Source organism: Equus caballus, chromosome 9 (assembly GCF_041296265.1).
Source record: "Equus caballus isolate H_3958 breed thoroughbred chromosome 9, TB-T2T, whole genome shotgun sequence".
NCBI classification, from domain to species: domain Eukaryota; kingdom Metazoa; phylum Chordata; class Mammalia; order Perissodactyla; family Equidae; genus Equus; species Equus caballus.
Window position 1 is genome coordinate 23,948,644 of NC_091692.1, and position 23,119 is coordinate 23,971,762.

Below are 23,119 nucleotides of genomic sequence, written 5' to 3' on the forward strand. Positions count from 1 at the left end.
ATGCCGAGGTTTTCAGAGCAGCCTCTCATTTATTAGTTGTGTTGGAAAGAAATCTCTAATACCTAACTGGGTACCTCTGGATTTTAACAGCTGTGGTTTATAAGAGATCTGGGAGGGGAGTTGTTTTCAAAGTGCCTTTCAGAAAGTATCACCTTAGATTGAAATTTTTAGTCTATTCCTCTAGAAGGACTTGCAACACTTCTGTGCCCAGAAAACCAAGCCTGCAAGAAAAATCGGCTTACATTTTCTTATAACTCATTTTAGCAAGAGTGCCTGCACACCGCTTTCCCTTTTCATCCCCATTATTGGCAATAGTGCTCATGAAAAGCTTTTATCTCAAATGCTGACTGTCTTGGAAGATGTCTTGCACAGATGAGGCTGCTTGGCTGGGTCCTGGGGAGTTGTGGTCTGACTGGGAGACCTTGAACTTCCCTTCTAGCCTGAAATGTTGTGACTACAGAACTAATCAGTCTCAACTCATAAAATGAAATGACAATAACTACCGTTTATGGACCACTGTCTGTGTTCCAGTCTCTGTGCTGAGACGGAAACGACATTACTCTGAATTCTAAGAAAACTCCTGCCAATATTAGCCCCATTTTGTGAATGAAGAAACTGGGATTTAGAAAAATTAAACACTTGTCAGATGGCACAGATTGAAGATTTAGCCATTGATGTTCACCTAGAATTGATTCCAGATCAGCCCAGTTCCATGCTCTAAACCCGCCACTTCACCAGGATGAAATGTAGACAGCTTGTGGTTGCCCTCTTCTCAGGTCAGCGCAGCATCTCCAGCTCTCCAGGTGGCTCGTGCTGATTCTCCTGCAGACTCAGTGTGGAAGTCAGGGAGGAAAACCTCACACGAAGGCTGAGATGTCCTGGCCCTTGGAAGTCTCCTCTGGGCTTACCAGATAGCCGGAGGACGCCTGTCCTCCAGCCAATTAGATATCCACTAATTGCAAAAAATACAAATGCCCTTGAAGAGGTGACACATTAATTGTCACTCGTTAGCACTATTGTGTGAATTAGTGTAATTTAGCAAATGCCCAGAAGGAAGAAACTCAAGGTTTATGGGTCCAGATTAATCCCAATGTGGGCACCCCAAGCACTAGCTTTGGGAGCTTAGAAGTCTGTCTCAATGCCTTGCGTGGAACTCCCGTTCAGTAAAGAATGTTGACATCAATTCATTGTCTTGCTTTCTAACAGGCCAAAAGCTTAATGTTTGTTAGAAAGAACACTCAAAATTCTGACCTGTTTGTATGAAGAATATATATAATAATAAAACTACAACTTAATTGTATAATATGGTCTGGGAAGTCAGGTTTAATATGTATATATACATAAAATTTTTCCACAAAAAGGAGATATTGATGTATAATCCCTACAATCCGACCCCCAGGGGATCTTATTTCCCATCCAGTCTGTGGCTAATTGTATTATACACTCATGCTTCCTGCCGTTGCAGTGGGGGACAGGTCCGGTAGCAGTCTGTACTAAATATTTCTGGCTATAAATATAAATGTTTTGGGATGTCACTTCTCTTCCACAACAGGCCCTAAGGTTTTATGTAAATAATCAAAACATCTTTGTCATAAAAGAGATGTTAATAACAACAAAGTAACCTAAAGCCATGTGAAATATGCAAGCGTCATCTAATACTTATGGTGAAAAATATAATATTTTAGAATAATTCAAGTTTTTCAGTTTCTTTTAACTTTCAAATTAAAATGAACTCAAGGGGCCAGCCCTGTGGCCAAGTGGTTAAGTTCACGCCCTCTGCTTCGGAGGCCCAGTTTTTCGCCAGTTCGATCCTGGGCACAGACACGGCACCGCTCATCAGGCCATGCTGAGGTGGTGTCCCACACAGCACAACCAGAGGCACTCACAATTAGAATGTACTGGGGGACTTTGGGGAGAAGAATAAATTAAAAAAAAAAACAACAAGAAGAATGGCAACAGTTGTTAGCTCAGGTGCCAACCTTTAAAAAAAATTTTTTTAAATGAATTCAAAAGTAAAAAAAATAAGAAAATGGCTTTAGCGTGTGCCAAGGTGTTGAGATACAAAGTATATATCAGAAATTGCAGGAAAATACGCCTCATCCCATCCCGCGATGCCCATTAAAAATCAACGCCGAATACAGATTTCATCCATGAAGCTAATATTTTCTCAGATTTTATGAGGACTTTTTCAACTTTGATGTTTTCAAAAATGCATTGGGGCTCAGTTGGAAGCTGCCTGATGACACTGGGGGAGGAGGACACCCGCTTGCCGCCTGCTGGCCACCAAGGAGATGGGTCTGAGGGTGGTCCGATCCCAGGCAGAGCCTGCTGACAGTGGGTCCCACGTGGCCACACGACGCGCCTCTGTAAGAGTAATGACGAACTGTTGAACAACTGGGCCCTTGGCCTCTGCCAGGATATCAGTGCATTGCTGCAAATCTTGCAAAATAAACAAAGATCACTGACTCTGATAGAATTCCTCTCACAGACAATTTATTATTTGAAAGATGTCAAAAAATTTCAAATGGATGTGTAGCGGGGTGAGATCTGCTCTAGCACTATCGCTCTTCCTGGAGTCTTCAAATAATTTGAACCTTGGCTGCTTTCCTGATCACTAGTATGGCCTCAGGATAGAGAAAGGGGAAAATGTTGGAGGTGAAATCAATCAATAAATCAATTTTGAACTCATATAATAAAACATCTGGTGCAAGAGAGGCGGGCTAAAATAGCATTTTGAAGAAGTCATATTTGAAATTTAATCACGAATCCATGTGTTTTCAACACCGACATTTTACCTAAGCATCGCTTTCTACATCTCCAAAACCTGTCATATTTCTTCTGTTTTTATCTTATTACGTCTTAACAGTTATCTTATTAAAGTAACAGTGTAAGTCTTTCAAAATTCTTTTGGAGCTGGCTGCATACGTAAATCCTAAATTAAGTATAATTTATAAGCATATCCTAAATTAGGTACACACTTCTACTTGTAGTTGTCACGTCATGCTGAACAGGCCACAAATTGAACTTATCTAGCTACCGTATCTCCATTCTAATTCTGATTTCTTTCCTTCACTCCCTGTTTGTAAACATAGACCCATCATTCTCCTATTCACACAGGCACAGCCTCTGGGTCCCCATCACTCATTCATTTATTCATCTGTTTTCCTAATTGGCAAATATTTATTGGACACTGACTGGACACTGGAGTCAGGCACTGTTCTAGACTCTGGAAATACAGGATTGAACAAAACTGATAAAAAAAATCTCTGTCTTCTTGTAGCTTAAATATTAGAAGGGTAGAAAGTCAATAAATATGATAAATTTTATATTGAGTAGTGATATATCTTCATGTGGCCTTCTCTGCTTCTGGGTGTCTGTGTCTCCTCTTTTGTTTCTTGTAAGGACACTTGTTATTGGATTTAGGGTCCACCCGGGTAATCCAAGACGATCTCACCTCAGGATCCATAATTTTATTGCATCTGCAGTGACACTCTTCCCGACTACGGGCACAATCACAGATTTTGCAGATTAGGATGTACCTATGTCTTTCTAGGGGGCCACCATTCAACCCACTACAGGGAAGACCGAGTAGACTTGTTTTCTTCAATTTTAAATTGAATGGTACAGGGAAGACCTTTCTGAAAAGGCGACATTTGAATGAAGACCTGTAAGAGGCAAGGGAGCCAAGGTACAGACTTCTGTGGCACAGAACTGCAGGAAGCTGGAGGGCAAGTGCGAAGGCCTTGCCGGTGTTGTTGGAGGAATGAAGAGGCCGGGGAGAACAGACGGAAGGGGCAAAGGCGAGACAAGGAGCTCTGTTCAGACATGACGGTAAGACAGGAGCGGGCGGTGGCCTGAACCACAGTGGCTGCTGCAGAAGTGGTGAAAAGGGGCTGGCTTCTGGCTGTGTTTTAATGATATTGTTGCTGACAGGCTTTGCTTATGGAGCAGATGTAGGGGTGAGGCGAAAAGACTTGTCAACGATGATTCCAAGTTTTTGGCCTGAGTGTTGGGAAAAATAAAGTTGCCATTTACTGAGATGCAGAAGCTGGGAGTGTCAGAAGCTTAGGAGTGGACAGCCAAGCGGTGGAGCTCCAGCTGTGGAGCCTCCATGGCCGCCAGTCATCAGATTCAGGGGGTGAACGGGCAGTGAGGTACACAGGTCTGGGGACCGGGCAGGTCTGGGCTAGAGATTTAAATTTGGGACCCAGAGCAGGGAGAAGATACTTGAAGCCATGAGAGCGGGTGAAACCCCCAGGGGCAGAAAGGAGAGGGAAGTGGTTCAGGGACTGGTCACTGCCACGCTTAGAGGTCCCCGAAATGAGGGAGCAAAGGAGGCAGAGAAGAGGGAGGTGGAAGCCGGGGAAGCATGCCTAGGACAGGAAGAGACACGAAATAAAGAGGAAAATAGAAAGGGAGAAAGATGGCTATCTGATATGATGCCACTGACTGATGTACAGAATGCTCACCACTTCCGTCTGTCTCTCTCCCTTTGTCTCTGTGCCTATGTCATACACACGCCGGTGCAATTTTTCTTTGATTGCACATTTTCCAGAATGTCCACTAGGTGGAGAACTTGCATCAAGTTTGCCACTCAACTGTGATGCGCGCCCCCCCTGACCCCCAGCCAGTCAGGGGAGCTGCCTGCCTGTATTTCTTTATTTATTTAACCATTATTGAAATGAAATGATGGGTTCTAACCGACAATGAAATGCATTTATGACTCTTCATAGCGACCATAGCGACCTAAGCTTTTCAGACACTATAGGCCAGGAAGCATTATATAGAATTACATTTCTCTTGCGACTGACTTCCTATGGAATGTTTTTAGTAGAAAAAGATTAACTGTGTGAAGACAAGGCTAAAATTTCTGCACAGTCATTTTTGTTGAATACTGCCTCTTGATGAGTTTATTATGATTTATTCTAAGCTTTTTTAAATTTGTGAGGTGGTTTTTTAAAAGAAATTTCTGGAAATAGCTGTTGATTGAAAGATAACCGCAGGTTAAGAAAATAGTTTGATTCATTAAAGAGCCTTATCTGCTGATGTGCCTTTTGCATTTCAATTTTCAAACACCGGGCAAAGGGATTTCTTTTCATAGGCATTGTTATTCTTGCTGATGATTGAGAAACTTTTATTGAGGTCACAGAATGTAGGTTAATAGAATTTAGTATACCGTGCATTGTTGGTTGCAGCTCGAAGCAGGAAGGTGGCCCCAATTCAACTGCTACGGGAGCAGCGCACGGGAATCCTTGCTGCCTCCAGGAGAGGGCGCTGTGGGGGCTTGTTTCCTGCTGCCAGGGTGCAGAGTCGCGGACGGCATTGCAGGTCCTGGCTGCGCCTAGACACAGACCCAGCAGGGCCTCCTTAAAATAGTAGACCTGGCTCTGACTTTAACTTTTGTTATGTAAGTGCCTCTTGACCTGCAAAGCCTAAATATTTGCTGTCTTGCCTTTGCAGAAAAAGTTTACTGACTCTTGCTTTAGAGGGTCTGTTAATGTTTTACATCTCCTAGAATTGTACGTAAAATAGTGTGTGAAGCATACGAATTTTTTCTGGAGAGAGGGTCCCTGGCTTTGTTTGATCTCAAAGGTTAATGTGACCACCCAAATGTTAAGAACCACCAGTCTCACTGGATAGGGGTCTATCCACGGTCCTTAATAATATTATAATAGTAATCACAGCTCAAAGTATCATGGGGCCAATTTACAAAGAATGGTCAAAACACTGCCCATAATGAATTTAAGGGGACCAAGCGTAGGGCAGAATTCAATTATTAAAAACTTGAGAGCAATTCTTTAGCCATAATCTCAAAGTTTACTATGTTTTGCTGGGAATAATGTAGGTGCTTAGTAAGTCATTGTTTAATCAACTTTGTGCTGGAATGTGAAAAACAGGAGGCCCCTGTTTTGACGCACTTGAGAAAGCACAGTGTGTGGGACTGAATGGGCATTGAGTTTGGGCCCGTAACTGAATGACCCACGTGAAGACAGTTAACTGGACATTTGAAAATGGGTTACTGTCAAATGATCACAATTCGGGTTATGAGATCATTCTTAGGAATTTGAGGTGAACCTAACCAGGATGGTACCTGTAAGGAGTGAGGATATCAATAATGTTATTTGGCGTTTCCCACTTTTCCTAGGGCCTACTCTGCTGTTTGGCAATGATCGCAGGACTCTGAGGAATTATTGCCTTTCAGAAAATAGAGAGGGGCAGAGAACCTCCTGAGACGCAGCAGTGACTCCTTAGAATGCAAGCCTTATGTTCTCGTTCTGTTCAGCTGGAATTTCTGGGAGGCTGACTCTACTCTAGCCTTTTCAGATCGTACGCACACGAGTATTCAAATAAGCCTAATGAGTGTTGTCCACACCACACACACCCTTCATTTCTGGAGCTGGCTCCAATTCATCTTTTCTGCAAAGATGGGTGGAGACACCTGCCCTTTGGAAAGAACCAGGGGCAGAAAGGAAAACAGAGATGAGATCATTACCTGGAATCAAAGCCAGTATCTTCTTGCCCAGCAACCTGGGAAGTGCTGTCTCAAAGGACTGTCCTTTTTTTCCGACAGGATACTTGCTCTAGTTTATAAAAAGGAGGAGGATTCACACACCTTCTCCTTTGACTGAGCTGTTTGTGTTGCTGTGCATTCCAGCAAATGTCTCCTAGGGCATTTGGGCACATGGTTTGGGTACAACATCGCCGACTGTTCCAATTTAAGAAACTCTCCGGAGATTGCACGGAGACAAAGCATCTGCAGAGAGGCGCAGCCCTGTAGCGCTCCAGCGCTCTAATCTGAGTTCTGCTCCGCAAAGTCCTGTCTAATCCTCTTGTACCCTGCTGTGGCTGGCAGTCTAGGGAAGGGCAGCAAGAGCAGAAGCTGCAGGATACAGAGTTAATTCAATGTAGCAAACACTTACCGGCACCTCTGGTGTGCCAGAGGCTGGGCCAGGTTCTGGGGATAGGAAGATTAATAGGATATGATTCCAGAACTCAAAGGGGTCACGTTTACGGGCAGAGAGGCACAACCACGTGAATAATAAAACAGAAGAGGAGAGTGGAGGGAATTCATCATTAACGGGATGACATGGATGTGTCTTAAATGATGAGGAGATAGCAACAGGTAGAGAAGGGGCGGGGGCATCTCAGGCAGAGGAAATGACATCAGCAAAGCCTATGGGATTGGAGGTGAAAGTTGAAAGGATTCTGTCTTGGGAAGAGATGGGAGAAAGGGCTAGAAATGTGAACTGGGGCACAATTGTTGATTCGTTCATCACTACTAGAGATGTTATAGCAAAGAGAAACAGACAAATCCACTCCCCCGTGGAGCTGAACTTTGAGGGGTAAAGACAGATAATAAATACACAAACAGGCAGATTACATAGTATGTGTATTTGTTTGCTAGGGCTGCATAACGAAGTGTCACAAACTGGTGGCTTAAAGAACAGAAATTGATTGTCTCACAGTTCTGGAGGCTGGGAGTCCAAGATCAAGGTGTCAGCAGGGTTGGTTCTGTTACCGAAACCAAAGTGGGTTCCCTCCTGGCAAGTTAAATCAGACTCTCCACCTGAAATAGTTGTCTCACAAAGTGAAGTATATTTGCAGCAAATAGGAGATCATGCAGAATCATTTCCAAAGTCATGATGTCCTCAAACAAAGGGAAACAGGGACATTTATTTCAGAGGGGGAATGAATATTCAAAAGGGAGAGGGGGGTATTCACTTGCACAGCCTCAGTTGGAAAACATGCTTCCACATACGCTGCAGGTTATGGTAGTAAGGCCTAGGCTCCTCCTGGAGAGATCTTAGCATTAAAAATAAGGCAAAGGTCATAAGCATAACTCTTCTGATGACGCTTGGTCTGATTCAGGGTGGTTGGTGATTGCATCTCCTTAACACAACAAAAGGAAAAAAAACAATTTGGAAAAATAGTTAAATGCTTCCAAACCCTCCTTCGAGTTCCTCAGGGTAACTAGTTGGTGACTTTTCCTTCTGAGGCTGTGAGGCAGAATCTGTTCCAGGCCTCTCCCTCGGCTTCAGGTGTTGGGTGGCTTCTAGAAGTATCACCCTGATCTCGGGCCTCATCGTCACATGGCGTTTCCCTGAGTATGTCTCTGTGTCCAAATTTCCCCTTTTTAGTAAGGACACCAGCCATATTGGATTAGGACCCAACCTAATGACCTCGCCTTAACTCAATCATCTATGAAGACCCTTTTCCCAGAAGAGTCACATTCACAGATACTGGGGATGAGGACTTCAAAATCTTTTGAGGAGACATAATTCAACCCATAATAGTTTGTTAGAGTGTAATAATGCTTTGGGGCAAAATAAAGCAGCCTAAGTGTGTTGGAGAGGGCATCTGTGTATGAGGTAGTGCGGGGCGGGGGTTGCAATTTTCAAGAAGGTGATCCAGAGGATGAGTCACACAGAGGAGACATTTGAACAAGACCTCAAAGGAGATGAGGGAGTGAGGCTCAAAGATGTCTCGGGGGAGAGTGTTTTGGGCAGAGGAAAAAACCGATGCAAAGGCATCGAGTTAGAGTGTGCCCATGAAGCTGGAGCTGAGTGAGGAGAAGGCGGTAAAAGGAGATGAGCTCAGTGACAGTGGCTGTTACTGCTATTGAGAGGACTTTGGTCATGGAGCTATTGGGCAGTTTTGAACAGAAGAGTAAGATGATCCGACTTAGGTCTTAAAAGGTTTGGGGGTGGTTGTGTGGAGACTGGTGTGGGAGTGGGGGCCAGGGTGGATGCGGGAAGGTGGACTGAAAAATGACTGTAGGAGTCCAGGTGAGAGGCTGAGGTTGGTTGACCGGGATGGCGAGTGAAGGTGGTGAGAAATTTAGACCTATTGTGTGTGAGCTACTTTTGGCGCTTGCACATGGAGATGGAGATGGAAGCTGAGGACAGGCTCTGGAGTTAGATAGGCCTGAGTTCACTCTAAGCCAGGCCTTCCACCATTTTCACAGAGATAAGCCTCTCTTTTATGCGGTCACAGACTTACAGATGCACTGGGACACTCCAAGGTGTCTTTCAGCTTTCTGTACTCCACAGCTTAGCTCCATTTCTGTCCTACCCCTAGTCTAAAAACACAGACATTCAACGATAGGGAATTGTTCACTAGGACTCTATCTCTTCTTAAAAATAGAGGTAAGTAACGCAGTGTGATCCAGACATTCTATTTTTGCATGTTTTGGCTCTGGTACAATCCAGAGCAGTGACTTTCTCCATTGAGGTGGTAGGTTTTGCAATAGGTGTGTCTTGGGGGTGTACTCTACTAAGAGCAAGATAAAGACAAACCAGAGTTGCTTTGGGGTCAACATAACCTCATCCTTATCCACTTCCTCAGTTTAATTGTGCGCCAAGTTCTGAATCCTTTTTTATCCCTTCCTTCTGTCGCTGTCCTAGTTCAAGTCTGAATCTCCTATTTCCTGGCTAGTAAAATAGTTGCCTCAGTGGTCTTTCTACTTCTAATCTCTCTTTATTTCCTTTAAACTATTCTTAAAGTTATTTCCAGAATGTTTCCACTAAAATAGGAAACTGATGCTAGACATCACTGCCTGCTCCCTCTTAAAACCCTTTGATGCCCCACATTGCCCCACAGACATCTACAGTCGCTGTCCTGGACTGCAAAGCTCTGCCCTGTCTGTTCCAGACCTGCCTTTTCAGCTTCCCCGCCCTGCTCTCCACCTCAGAGTCCAGACTTCATCTTCACTGCAACAGTGTCTTCTCCTCAACCTGCCCCTTTCCAAACTTTTATCCAGAACAGTTGTCATGATTTACTATCCTTCAGTGGAACAGTCAAAAGGGCTCGGTTTTCTGAGCCAGTAAGCCCTGGATTAGAACCATGGCTTTGAAGATGACCGATTGTGTGACTTTGATCAGACATACGACCTTTCTGAGACTCAATTTCCTCAACTATACAATGGAGGTGCCAGCGTCTACCCTGTAGGGACTTCGTTAAGGTAAAAACCACGTTGTTAAAAGGACAGCTCAGCGCCAGACTTGTAAGAGTCACTCAGTGAGTGTGAATATTGTTCTTGAATATCAGTTTGGAGCTCAGGGGAGAAATTGTGTGGGTTAGACTTTCAGGAGTCATGAATGTCTGTGGAAGCCATAGGCAGTTTACAATTTCCTGGGCAGATCGTGTAGAGAAAGAGACAATGACCCAGGACAGAACATGCACATTTAAATGACACTAGGTTTTAATCTAACACATACTCACGCCTCACCAATTTAAATTTAACTAATTTAGATTTTATGACATTGCAGGCAAAACTGGGTTGCAACTTACTCCTGTGCTATTTACGAGAAAATTAACAGGGAGAACATGATTCAGGGCTCCTGATGTGGGGATGTTTAACCTACTTACACAAGTCAACTAAAGTTATGTCGGAATCAGTTTAGCAAGGTTAGTTCAGAGACAATGTGTTACCTTAAATGATTTAGAGATGGAAAATTGGAACTTTGGAGCCAGAAAGGATATAGATATCATTAGCATATGTCTCTCATTTTAAAGATGAGAAAATAGAGGAATAAAAAGTTCAGCTGATCTGCATAAGCCTATACAGAAGAAACAACAAAACAGAGACGAGAATTCAGGCCGTTTGACTCCTGAGTAGTGCTCCTTTGAATATGCTGGGCATCAACTTATGCATGAAAAGTGATCAGTGCTTTTTCTAGGCCACGTCGGGTTAGCCACTAGTGTTGTTTTTGCAAATTCTTGATGGTAATTAAGGAAGTGCTATTTACAAATTATCATGTAATTCAGACTTACTATTATTTCACGCTGGTGTTCCCAGTGAGGTTCTGAAACGGACTACAGAAATTTGGCTGGTTTACTTAGGCAGAGTTGTAAAAGGGAGACACGCACAATGAATAAAATCCTGTTGGCAGCATCACTCTGAAAAAATGTTCTTTGTTTAAAAAAAAAGTGGCCTCTAAATACTCAATTTAACTCACTGGTCCTGAATTAGAACCACTGTGAGTTTAAGATTTGTTGGGCAGAGTAGATTTTCTGAATCCTGAAGTCTGGCTCTCTTAGCAACTTAGTCTCAGCTTAAATCAAAAGCATTTTATGAACAGCACAATATCTTCCCCTTGTGACCTGCAGGAGAGAACTCTGGTCACTGTATTTTTCAGGGTCACACCTTTAAACCTTTGTTATTGGCTGAAATACAAGCATGTACATATTCATCCCATTGGAGGTGTTCTGAGAAAAATTGGCTGACTGAGGCCAATGGTGTTAAAGGGTCAATAGTTTATGTAGATCATTGTTGGCTATAAAACTCTTTTTTTGGCCAAGAGTGTATGGTACCCAGAATTTCTATTATCTGACTTCAGGAGAATCTGAAAAGAGGGAAATCTAGTATGATTTATTTTCAAAAGGTCAACATGTATTTGTTTGACTTAAAAATTTGTACCCTTAGTACCATTGCCTCATGCTGTCAAGACAAAATAAATCAGCGTGTTAATTACTTGAATAAAATGATAGCAGAAAAACAGCAGCAAGTAATGGAAAAAAAGCCAAAGGGAAGCCGTAAGTATTATTCCACAGTGGAAGATTACAAACTAGATCGGACCCATATACAACGAGAAATCAGTAAAAATGGAAACTTCTTAACTCTGCCAACCACACAACTACAGTTAAACACTACAGACTTCTTTCTACCTGAGGATGAAGCAAATTATGACTCAGCCTTGAACATCTGACATAACCAAGGCTTTGTCTTTTCTTCTCCTTCTTCTCTGTCTTCTTCTTGGATTTCATAACTATTATGGGAGTAAGAATGTAGGTCAGACTTAACAAGTAAATTAAGTATTATTTACTGTTTGTATATTTCATATATAAATATTTTAAATATATATTTAGTTTAATTTAAATATTCAATTAAATATTATATATTCTTTATCTTTCTAATTTAAAAAGTGTCTTCTCACTGAAAGCTTTGGCCCTTCCTAGCAAAGGTGACATCATCTTCGGATGTCAAGTTCTGTTGGCGGCTATGGCTTCCATCAGGCTTAGTCTCAGGGTCATATCTTTTCTTTCCCCTCCCTCTCTCTCTCTCTCTCTTTCTTTTTCTTTTCTTCTACCATTTTAACCATCTGTTAAACATATCCGTTTGAGTCCTTGCTTTCAGCTCTTTGGTGTATTATATACTCAGAAGTGGAATCACTAGATCATATGACAGTTCTCCTTTTACTTGTTTGAGGAACCACATACTGTTTTCTATAAGAGTTGCACCATTTTACATTCCTATCAGCAGTACCCAAGGGTTCCAGTTTCTTCATATCCTTGCCAACACTTGTTATTTTCTGTTTTTTGACAATAGCCATCTCAATGAATGTGAAGTGGTACCTTGTGGTTTTGATTTGCATTTTCCTAATGATTAGTGATACTGAGCATCTTTTCACGTGCTTATTGGCCATTTACATGTCTTCTTGGAGAAATGTCTTTTCAAGTCCTTTGCTCATTTTTTAGTTGGGTTATTTTTTGTTGTTGTCATTGAGTTGTAGGAGTTCTTTATATATTCTGGATATTAGTCTTTTATCAAATATATGATTTGGAAATATTTTCTCCCATTTCATGTTGCCTTTTCACTCTGTTGATAGTGTCTTTGGTTTACAAAAGTTTTTAATTTTGTTAAAGTCCACTTTTTTTATTTTTTCTTTTCTTGCCTGTACTTTTGCTGTCATATCCAACAGTCATATCTTATTCCACAAGAGGAAAATATGGCATGTGCTAGACTTCATTATACCTATGGGTGTGAATAATATAGGATGCAAACCCAGCAGGACTTATTTGAAAGAAGAGCTGGGCTTGAGAGACAAGCTATAGATCGAAACCTCTTTATGTGACTGTTTGAGTTTAGAGAATCTAAAAGTCGACTGAGACCTTTTTGTTTTTCTTCTTTTATCTGTTCAAAATCAGGTGACAGATTTGTAAAGCAAAAGTTACATGACAACAGTTAAAAGTTAAAATTTACTGTTGTGTTTTTAGTGGAGATTGTAATTTTGTGTATCTCGGGGTGGGAGCTGAGTGTTGGCAGAGATTTTAAAAATGTTCTTGGGATAACTGATGCAAGAAGTACCTAGGCCACTCTGCCTCATTTAGTAATAGCCAGGAGTAACTGAGGGATGTTAGTTGGGCACAGTAAACACTCATTAAGGACAGAAAATTAGAAGAATGCAGGCCACTCAAATACCGGTGGTTACTATGTTTCCAGACTAGGAGGCCCTCTAGCTCTATTCAAGTTTATTATTGCGCATTGCATTTGCGGGAAAAATCTAATATTTGCTATGCTTCTTTTAATAGCCACAGGAAGTACTGAACACTAACTCAGATTGAGAGAATGTACTTAGATTGGGATAAAAGAGATTTTGTAAGATAAAAGGAAGAACTTATTGGCTATAAATGTTTATTTATGCTAAGTGGTTTTGGCGGAGATGGCCACTAAAAATCATCCTCCCCTACCTTAGAGAGGAGTTGTCCCTACGAAGCAAGTGGTCTAATTTTCTCTGCCCTCCTTATAGCCAGATGTGTTCATTGCCTAGTTTTCATCAATGAAATGTCAGCAGAAGTGGTATATGTCACCTCTGGGCCATTGTGTTTGATAAATGCATGTACCTACTCTTTGCTCTTCTCTCTCTTATGTTGGTTGAATGCAGAGGTGCAGAGGTTGATGAAACCTGGGAGGATGGCAGAGTCATAAGATGGAAGGAGCCTGGGTCCCCAAATTACCATGCGCAGGAAAGCTCCCCACTAGCCAGAAATATCTAGGACTATTGCTGAGCAAGAAATCAATTTCGGTTGTGTCAGGTCACTAAAATTTAGATCATCAGCAAGAAAAAGAAAAACCTGGGAAGGAAGAACAATGCGAAGTTCTGGCATTATAGTAAGGAGCAGATCTGGAGAGAATTAAATCTAGACTGAAGCTCTAAGAGAGAGAGATCTGGAAAAACAAGAGTCCATTGATTTGCCGGATCTTTGAGATATTGGAAAAGCAAGGATTTGATAAAGGCAAGCAATGCAAAGAAGAAACAGAAGCAGAATAAAGAGGAGAAGCGGGAGGAGGAGGAGAAGGAGCAGGAGGAGCAGAAAGCAAAAAACTCAAGGAAAACAAATTTGGAATGCAATAATAATATACCGTTTGGTTACACAGTCCTTAATACTACACAGTCGTGATAATGTAAATACTGTTTACTGAGTTTCAACTTTTAGAATCAACCAATAGGCAAAGGAAGGAACATTTAATTATGTATTTGAATAAAGTAATCGCTACGAAAATCAACAAGGAAAACTGAAGGTACTTAAGGCAGTCCTGGGAAGCTAGAAGTTGTAACGTAGGATGGAAGGAAAAGAAGAAAGAAAGAATAAGGCCATTAATAATCCTTGTTACCAAGTGAGAGCTCAAGAGATATTTGCATATTTATATGTTTAAGTTAAAGATAACCAACAGACGGACTTACAATAATAACTTCTACTTCCACTGGCAGGAAGGGAGAAGAAAGGCAGGAAGGAGGCTGTGCCGCTTAGGAGTAAGTCCACAGATGTCTAGACTTGATGGATCAAACAACTGTGACCTGAGCCTGTTATTTAGAGAAATAGGTAACGACTAGAAAAACTAAAAATGGAAAAATTAAGAGTTAATATGGTGTTTCTGGTAAACAGAATTGAGACTGTAGAGGCCTGGGAAAGAGAATTGTTGCTTTTCATTATAAACTTTTCTGTATTATTTAAGCATTTGTTACTTTAATAAAAATTTTAAAAATACATTTTTATTTAAAAAATAATGCTATGGACAAATTGCATTAAACATAGCCTGATAAAATGAAAGTTTGTTCATTCTTCTATTCTTCAGGCAACAATGTAACTAGCTAAATTACAGAAATCATTTATCATTTTTAACATTAAGAAAAATATATTAACATAGGCATGCGGCCAGGACAAGGGGCTCTAAAAGCTCCAGTTAGCCCTTTACTTCTGGTAAAGCCAGGAAAACGTCCTCATGCTCAGCCACAAGGCAGTTTTTTCGAGGGCGAGATGTTTTCACAGCTTCCTCTGTTATTTCCTCCAGAAGACTGCAGAATAGGAAGACCATAGGCAGTTGTTTGGTTGCTTTCCAGGGATGTTTCCAGTCAGTGTCTGAGGAGATTGCGCCCACGTGTGTACCTCTCTGGATGAGAGAGTCAGGGCAAAGAATGTCTTCCTTGGTATTTGTCCTTACACCACGTGTGTTAGGTACAGCATCTTGTGCTTTCACTCAAGTGTCAACTTTCTAGAAAGGCTGTCCTGGGCTACACCATCTAAAAAAAGAGCTCCCCCACCCCGTCACTTTATATTCCCTTAACCATTGTTTTCCCCTAATTTTCTCCTTAGCTGGCATGATGCAGCGTATGTTTGTGTTTATATTCCGTCTTTTCCAGAAGAAGGTATGCACCACTGAAGCAGAAATATTATTTTTCTCACTGCTGTCTCTGCTGAAGCTAAAACAGAGCTGACACACGGTAGGTGATCAATAAAGATTTGTTCAATGAATGTTAGATGAACTGTGTTGAGAATAATTAATCGAACAGGAAAGTTGTCACAGGAGACGTGGCTGAGGTAGGTCTTGAAGGTTGGGTAGGAATTTACCACATGGAGAAGGTCAAACAATCCAAGCGGGAGTGGGAAATGCCACTCCCTATGTAAAGACCCCGGGTCGATTTAGATCACGTGATTCTTTAAAGTGATGGCTAGCAGTGAAGTGAAAAAGAGGTCACTGCGTAGCTGAGACGGTTTTGAAAATATTTGCTAAAATGTGTTGAAGACTTAGGTTGAACAAGTCACCTTGGTAAACTCCATCCTAAAAATAACTCTTTGAGGTGTCTTTACTAATTAAAACAGTACCTGGTAAATAGCATGTGGTTAGGGAGGTTGAGTAACTTGCTTAAGGTCACACAGCTAATACGTGGTTTCAAACTCAATTTTCTCTGGTTCAAGAGTCTAAGACATGTCTTAAACTCGTAAGTAAGGAAAATGTCTTAAATTTTAGAGTCTAAGCCAGCGTTGCCCAGTAAAAATACAACACGAACCATATATGTAATTAATACATTTTTAGTGGCCACATTAAAAAAATAAAATGAAACGTGAAACTAACTTGAATGATGTATTTTATTTAACCAACATATCCAAGATATTATCATTTCACCCTGTGATCAGCATAAAGAAATTACGAATGACATGATTTACATTCTTTCTTCCATAGTCTCTGAAATCTGGTATATATTTTACATTTCACATTTGGTAAATTTTACATCTCAGTTTGCTCAGTAGCCACATTTCAAGTGTGCGTTGGACACAAGCCACATTGGACAGTGCAAGTCTATGCCCTTAGCATCGCCCCTGGATCTTGCGTGATAGTGGTTGGTATGGGGTTGTGCAAAGGACTGAAGCACGGATTTTCACCCTTTCCTTAGGAAACTCCAGATTCAGCATTTTGTTCTCCATATCCTCAGTTTTATTTATGGAAACCATGTTAAGTCTATTTCTGTATGTCGTTTCTAGGACATCCCTGTTTAACTGCATTTGTTCTCTAACCTTGGTTCATAAGAGACAGGATTGAGTTGATTACAAGAAGCAGGCAACACTGCCTTGTAACTTCCACCGAATATGATCAGCGTCAGTCTCCAGACTAGCACCCCAGGCATCTGAGAGCAGGGTCCCACCACTGGATCTCCAGGGCTTAACATGTAATAGCTGTACAGTAAAGTTTGCTGGATGTTAAATGAATATTTCCACAATAATCCCTGGAAACTATTTCGTTCTTTTGGCTAATTAATTGCAATCAGGCTAACTATGAGAGATCCTAAAAGGTTTCACCTGTAAAATCATTAATCCAACTCTGATATGGATTTTAGGACCCAACAGGACCACAAGAGCAATCTGTATATAAGTGAACTTGCTTTTCCTCTTGAGTTACCGGTATTGCAAAATGGAAAGTTTTTAGAACATTCTTGAAACATTTCTAAAGCAAGACCTAAGAGCCTATTAACAGGAATTCAGTTTAGTTTACAAAATGATTCATAAAGTTCACGATCCTTTTTTACTTCATGTTATCCCAGTTTGAAGACTGTCCTTTGCACAATCACTGAGACTAAGTTCCTCACAGGAACAATGGACCTCGTCTGTCAGGACCTTGCCTGCTGCGGGTATTTTTTGTTGTATATTCCCATTGAACAAAAACGACAGCTCAGGTTGGGATACGCAGCTGACAGGAACAAAGGATTTCCTAACAGTGAGTTTTCACTCTGCTTTTTGGTTGCTTCCGTACCTGCTGGAAGTGTAAGTTTAATCTTGCAGACTTCTAGTTGGTATTTCAGCCACGTTTCCTATACATTCCCAAATGTCAGTTGTTCTCGCTGTAAAACTTGAGATGGAATTTTTACTGGCACGCAAGTGTGGATTCAACCTTTTTGCTTTTTCCTCCGATCTCTATCAGCAAAATTAGGTTTGGGATTTGATGGGGTCATGTCAGAATCAAATTCCCTTAATTCTCATTCTAACACAGTGTTCTATCTAGTTGAAAGGTCTTCTGCTCTCCTGACATTTATTTCTCCAACATGGATGTATCAGAGAAGGAAGTATTGGAGTCTTGGGTTTTGAACATCAATCTGAACTCTGGCAGTGATGGCTGATGTTGGCCTCTCTCTTACTGTTGTGGATTCTTAACTACAGTATGTGAATTGGAAGTTAAAATTCTTGAATGTCTTGATCTAAAATGACTTTACAAAATACCAAGTGTTGATTACATGTCCAGATTTCATCCATATTTTCAGGGAATAGTACTGTTTCATCTTATAAAACACATTATAGTAACAATATTAAACTATTAATTTCATGTTTACAGCTCTATGATTCACTTTTCTAAAGAACAATGCTATTTTCTTTTTTGTCACTGTATCTCCAATGTTTTTGGACCATTTTGGTGGTTTTGTTCTTGATTTGGGGGGGAAATACTTTCCCTCTTTGGGGGTCTGAAAAAGAGTCTGAATTTCTCTCTCATTAATGTCTTTACTGGCAAGGGTAGGATTGTATATATAATGCTTGGACATTCAGGAGTGGAACTAAATGATGTGATTTCCTTCTCCTAAGCAATAAACCATAGAGGATGTTGAAATCATTTATTATGGAAACAAAATTTCATAATCCCAAATATCTGGCTTTAACAGTCGTATAACAAATGATCCCGAGATAATGGTAGGGCTGTGTGGGATGAACAGAAATGTGGCTCCAGAATTGAGACCAGAATGAAAGACAGCCTGCAGATATGAAACGCAGTTAGATGGTCAACTCCCATCTTTTCCATCTTACATCCTCCCAGGAGTGTGTATTTAAGGGCTTTACAATAAATAGACATTTCTCTTGTTTTGCATTCATAATGATGGATGGATGGTGAAATAGGCCAGACGATGGCAAGCTGACAAAACTTGTCCCAAGAGTTTGGGACATTCATAGATTAGAGATTATAACCCATGTAGGGGTCCTCATCACGTCTCTGACTTTCGGCCACTGAGTTGATGAAACTGAAGAGAGGACGGCCTAACCGCAGACGGCATGGCCTTGAACTCCTCACTCAGGAAGGAACACTCCTGTCTGCTGAAGCCGTTATAAATAAGTGAGTAAACAGCCCCTTGCTCCCGTGGAACTGGTCTGTTCTTTTGTTGTCCTAAACTTATAGTCAAACCATCGTATCTGACCAGCACCTTCTAATGCGATTTATTATTATTATTATAATTTTCTAAAATTTTTTTATTGTAAATTTTTTACATATGAATTGTTAATATGCTTCTTGAAAAAAAAAAACCTGACTTTTTATTGGATTTGGAAGGGGTCCAAACTTTTTTAAAAGTTTGGATAGAAGGAAAATGTTTGCTTTTCAGCTGAATTTACCTAAATCGAAAAGAAATCAATAAAATTCCCACTGTGAGTCCCTGAAAATAAATAGCAGCATATTATTATAAGCAGATCATGTTTTAGTTCAATAAATAAAGAGTGACCTTAATTGACAACTGGCCTTCCTTTGCAAGTATTTCCAGATAAAAGGACTTCAGAAAGAAAAACCTGTTAATTTTTAATAGAGTCCTCCAGCCTACAACTGGCCAGTAGTTAACAGCCCTGTAAAGCAGGTAAATGCAGTCAATTATATCCGGCCAATTCAGTGAAGCATCTTGGGGGTTCAGTAAGTAGTTAAGCTGTTTGAAGTTGCATCTCAATAGGTGCTTCAATGAGGGTTCTTTTTTTCTGAGATTTTGGTAAATAATTTTCCATACAAAGATGATCATTTCTATGTTCAAGGTAACAAGAGTTTTGCGACTCAACTGCTCCTTTTTGTGTGTATTGGAGCAGACAGTCTTGTCTGTGTCCCCTTGTACTCTCAGCTTACCTCAGTGCAGAGGTGGTGGCCTTCCACTCTATGCGAGCTTTTTCAAGAACGTGTTAACCCTACCCCTCACTCAGCTGACTGCGGAAGTGGAGGTGTCAGCTTGCAAATGGCAGCAGAGAATACTTGTACTTCTGAGCGCTTGTCTACAAGAGTCACTCTGCTCCCAGGGTGCCCTGACTCAGTCTTTATGGAGGTGTGCCTGAAAGCTATGTGGCCCATTTTCTAGATGCTCTCACTTTTATTTCTGCATCAAACCTAAACTACATTGTTTTTATTCTCCTACACTGAAATTACTTTACTGAATTCAGTTTATATAACATGCCAAAGATCCACCTTGAAGGAATATTACAAATGCCCTATGAATATTCTTGTACTTACCATGAGAATATTGGTAAAGATACAGGGTACTAAATCAAAGAGAAGCTTCTTTATAAAGATCTGTCGATAGGAGACATTTCTCTTGGATTTCAGAAACTGAGAATCAATAGATTTTGCTTATGATTCTCACTTTGTAGTGGCTGATAGAAAGCTTAGAGCCAAATTTTCAGGCCACCTCAAGCAAATGTACTTGATTTTATGGTATGCTTTTCATAATTTCATCTTTAGCTGCACTTTTATCTTTTTACCATTCTGTTTCTATAAACTCAGTTCTTGTTATCTTGTTTCATTGTACGTGTTTTTGGACTTTGAATCCTTTGGAACTAGATATGGTACAAACAAAGAAATGACACAGAACTAATTACTTTTTTTTGGTTTAGAGCCAATTAAAATGTCCACAGGGTGCAATTCCAGTGGCAGAAGGTGACTCCAGCATCCATGGCAGTAGGCGGGGTCTCCAATAGCTTTGCAGGCAGCAGATTGAGGCCCTCACTGAAGGGGACAGGAGCAGAACAATGAAATGACAGGTTTAGGGTGATAGCAGACAGGATATGAGCCATCCTGCTTCCTCAATAAAAACCTTCCATAAATTACTGGAGGTGGGGCTTTCTAACGGGAGGTGCTATGAGCACAGAAGGAAGGAGGAGTCGAGAGTATACACAGAATTACTGTTCAGACAGCTTTACTTTAAACCCAAGTTAAGCTGGCCTGTGGAGACAAAAGTTACATACAAAGGGAGTAAGCAATTCAGCATGAGTCTTGAGGGAAACTCTATCTTCACCAACCTGCTACCAAGACTGAACGCTATGATTTAGACTTATCTCTAAGGATAAAGTGTATTTTCAGGAGTCCTCTGACAAAGATCAGATAAGTCTGAAGGCAACGCAGTTTGATTTGGCTCTCACCACCAGTAAATGGGAACTAGCCTGTCAGAGGGCTTGCTGTCTGAGAGGGGCTATGAAAGAAAGTGTGTTATGGAGGAAGCGTGGCTCTTCCCTGGTTTGGGACAAAAGGCCTAGGCAGGGGACAAGGGAGGGGGTCTGGCCCTGGGGGAGAGAAGAAATGCCGTGAGAATAGAACAGAGAACTTTTATTACTCTGGTTTAAAAACTATTCTAGAATTGAGGAGGCTAGAAGCCCTACACTAGGGAAGGTGATCCTCAATCTCGACTTCTCATTTCTTCTGACAATGCCCAACTTCGCTTTCACTGACGGAAATGCTCGCTCAGCTCGGCTCTCTACCTTCTTCCCTCTTTCCTTTCCTTTTCTCTGGCTTCTCTTTATCCACTTCTGAGACCTCATGGCTACTTTTCCCCCTACTGCACAACACTTCAGGATCCCACACAAGCACTGACAGTAGCCACGGCATAAAGGCATCTTTCCTGCCTCTGTGCTGAGGACCACCTGCCAATCCGAGTTCCAGTTCTTCTCAAGAAGGGTTGCACTCACATGCCTTAGCATTTCCTTTACCTGCCCTGGTGGTGGGAACGGTATTTCCCAGGTTTGTCCCTGTAACTGGCCACCTCTTTGGGAATCCGAGACCCAGGCCTGCCCGCCTGTGAAGCTGAGGGAGGCATCTCCACTTGTGCTGCTGTGGGCTTCGCATCCTGCTGTGGCTTTGGTTCCCTGGGTGGGTCTCTGAAGTCACCCTCTGCCACTACCCCCATGCACTGAGTCCCACTTCACCCCACACCTAGTTATCCACTTGTCAGGATGGTTCCCCAAGAACACTCCTAGAGCCCCATGGAGATTTGAGGTCACACCGTCCTCTGCCTTTTCTGCTTTTAGCCCCTTGTCCCTGGGATGTGGATACTACTCCATGAAGTCTGAGGACCCATGTCAGAACAAACACAGATCTTTTTTCCAAATAACGGTTTGAGTTCCACAATCAGTTCTCCCTGATAGAAAACTTGCATTTCACTTTGAAGTTTTAACTGCAGGATAGAAACCCATCTCTGTGGACCTATTTGAACCATGAATCAACGCCACACGCAGATCTTAGCGCATTCAAAGAGCTAAGAGGGACGTAGTTCTGGCCCTGCCTTCTACGACTGATGTTGGCCAAATACACTGACCACAGTGTTCTTCAATATGTGGTCAGTCTTCTGGCTTTCATTTTTTATAAATTAATTTACCTACTTATTATCCAGAGTGATATTTAAGCTGTAGAGAGTCCTTACAATTCTAGCAATCTGATGCGTAGGTCATGAAGATGTTCTCTACATAGTGCCAGAAGTCCAACTTTTCTGAAAAGGAATCTGTTTATTTGTAGTCATTGGTAACTGAGTCCCAGATGCCATATAAAAGACTGGGGCACATTATTTTAATTTTAACTTTAGAGGACAACGGGCAGAGGTTGAGCACGTCTGGTAGATATTCTTAGCGTTTGGCACAATAAAAGTTCTTGCTGAATTATTATCCCTTTTGTTTTCCAATGGTCTCACGTGGTTCTCCTTTTCAGAGTAACTAATTAAGTTGTCATTAGTATTTAATGCTTATGGTTCTATTCTATCCCTTTGACACCTAAATGTGTGGCAGTGGTGGCCCTGTCCAGTTACTCATTCCCCTGACATGGAGTCCAGAGCGTTTAAAGGCTGGGCGTTCCTTTTCTGCATTTGAACACAGGTTGTCAACATCACTGGGAGCTCCGGGAAGCCAGTCTTTTGCTCTATGAGAGGGCACTAGACTGTTTACCCAAATGACAACGGAGTTAATGCGACTCTGCAGGACACTGAGGGAGACTGCAGAATCTCATCCTTGGGACGTCCTGAAAAACACCTCTTTGGGCCACTCAAGTGACACCCTGCCTGACAGTAAAGGAAGACAGCATTCAGTAACCTTCTGGGCTTCATTCAATCCTCTGACTGTGACAGGGAAGCAATTATGATGTATCATTACTATTTAACTCATGTAAATCATTGAGTGTTATTTGAAAAGAAATATATCCGTGGGATATTATTCAGTAATATATTGTCTCTAAAATTTCATCTGTTAATTGTGCAGTTAATAATTCTTTTATAGTTGGAATTTGTCAGGAATTCTCTGTAGGTACCTGAAATAAGTTTATCTTCAACAAGAATACATTTATATATTTGATATAGTACAAATCCATTACGATGGACGGGATTGTAACAATGTTACATGAGATTTAGATGCATCAGTATTTATAGAATATCTCTCAAAATATAATGTTAGGATTCAATGCGGTATCCTATCCCAGAGGCTGACTTTAAAAAAGTAATTTATAGTCCCCACATTTTATGTGGGATGCAGAGAGTTGATCCTGGGCTCCAGAAAGCCCTTGTTTGCTAAACACTGTGAA

At 41.3% G+C, this 23,119-nt stretch overlaps 1 long non-coding RNA gene across 1 annotated transcript; it reads left to right on the forward strand.

Annotated features, from left to right (window-relative positions):
• The first annotated feature begins 17,089 nt into the window (after nt 1–17,089).
• Nucleotides 17,090–22,779, forward strand: LOC138915385 (uncharacterized). Its single transcript, XR_011421263.1, has 3 exons — nt 17,090–17,272; nt 18,516–18,652; nt 22,423–22,779. It is a non-coding gene; the product is annotated as an uncharacterized lncRNA (long non-coding RNA).
• The last annotated feature ends 340 nt before the right edge of the window (nt 22,780–23,119 follow it).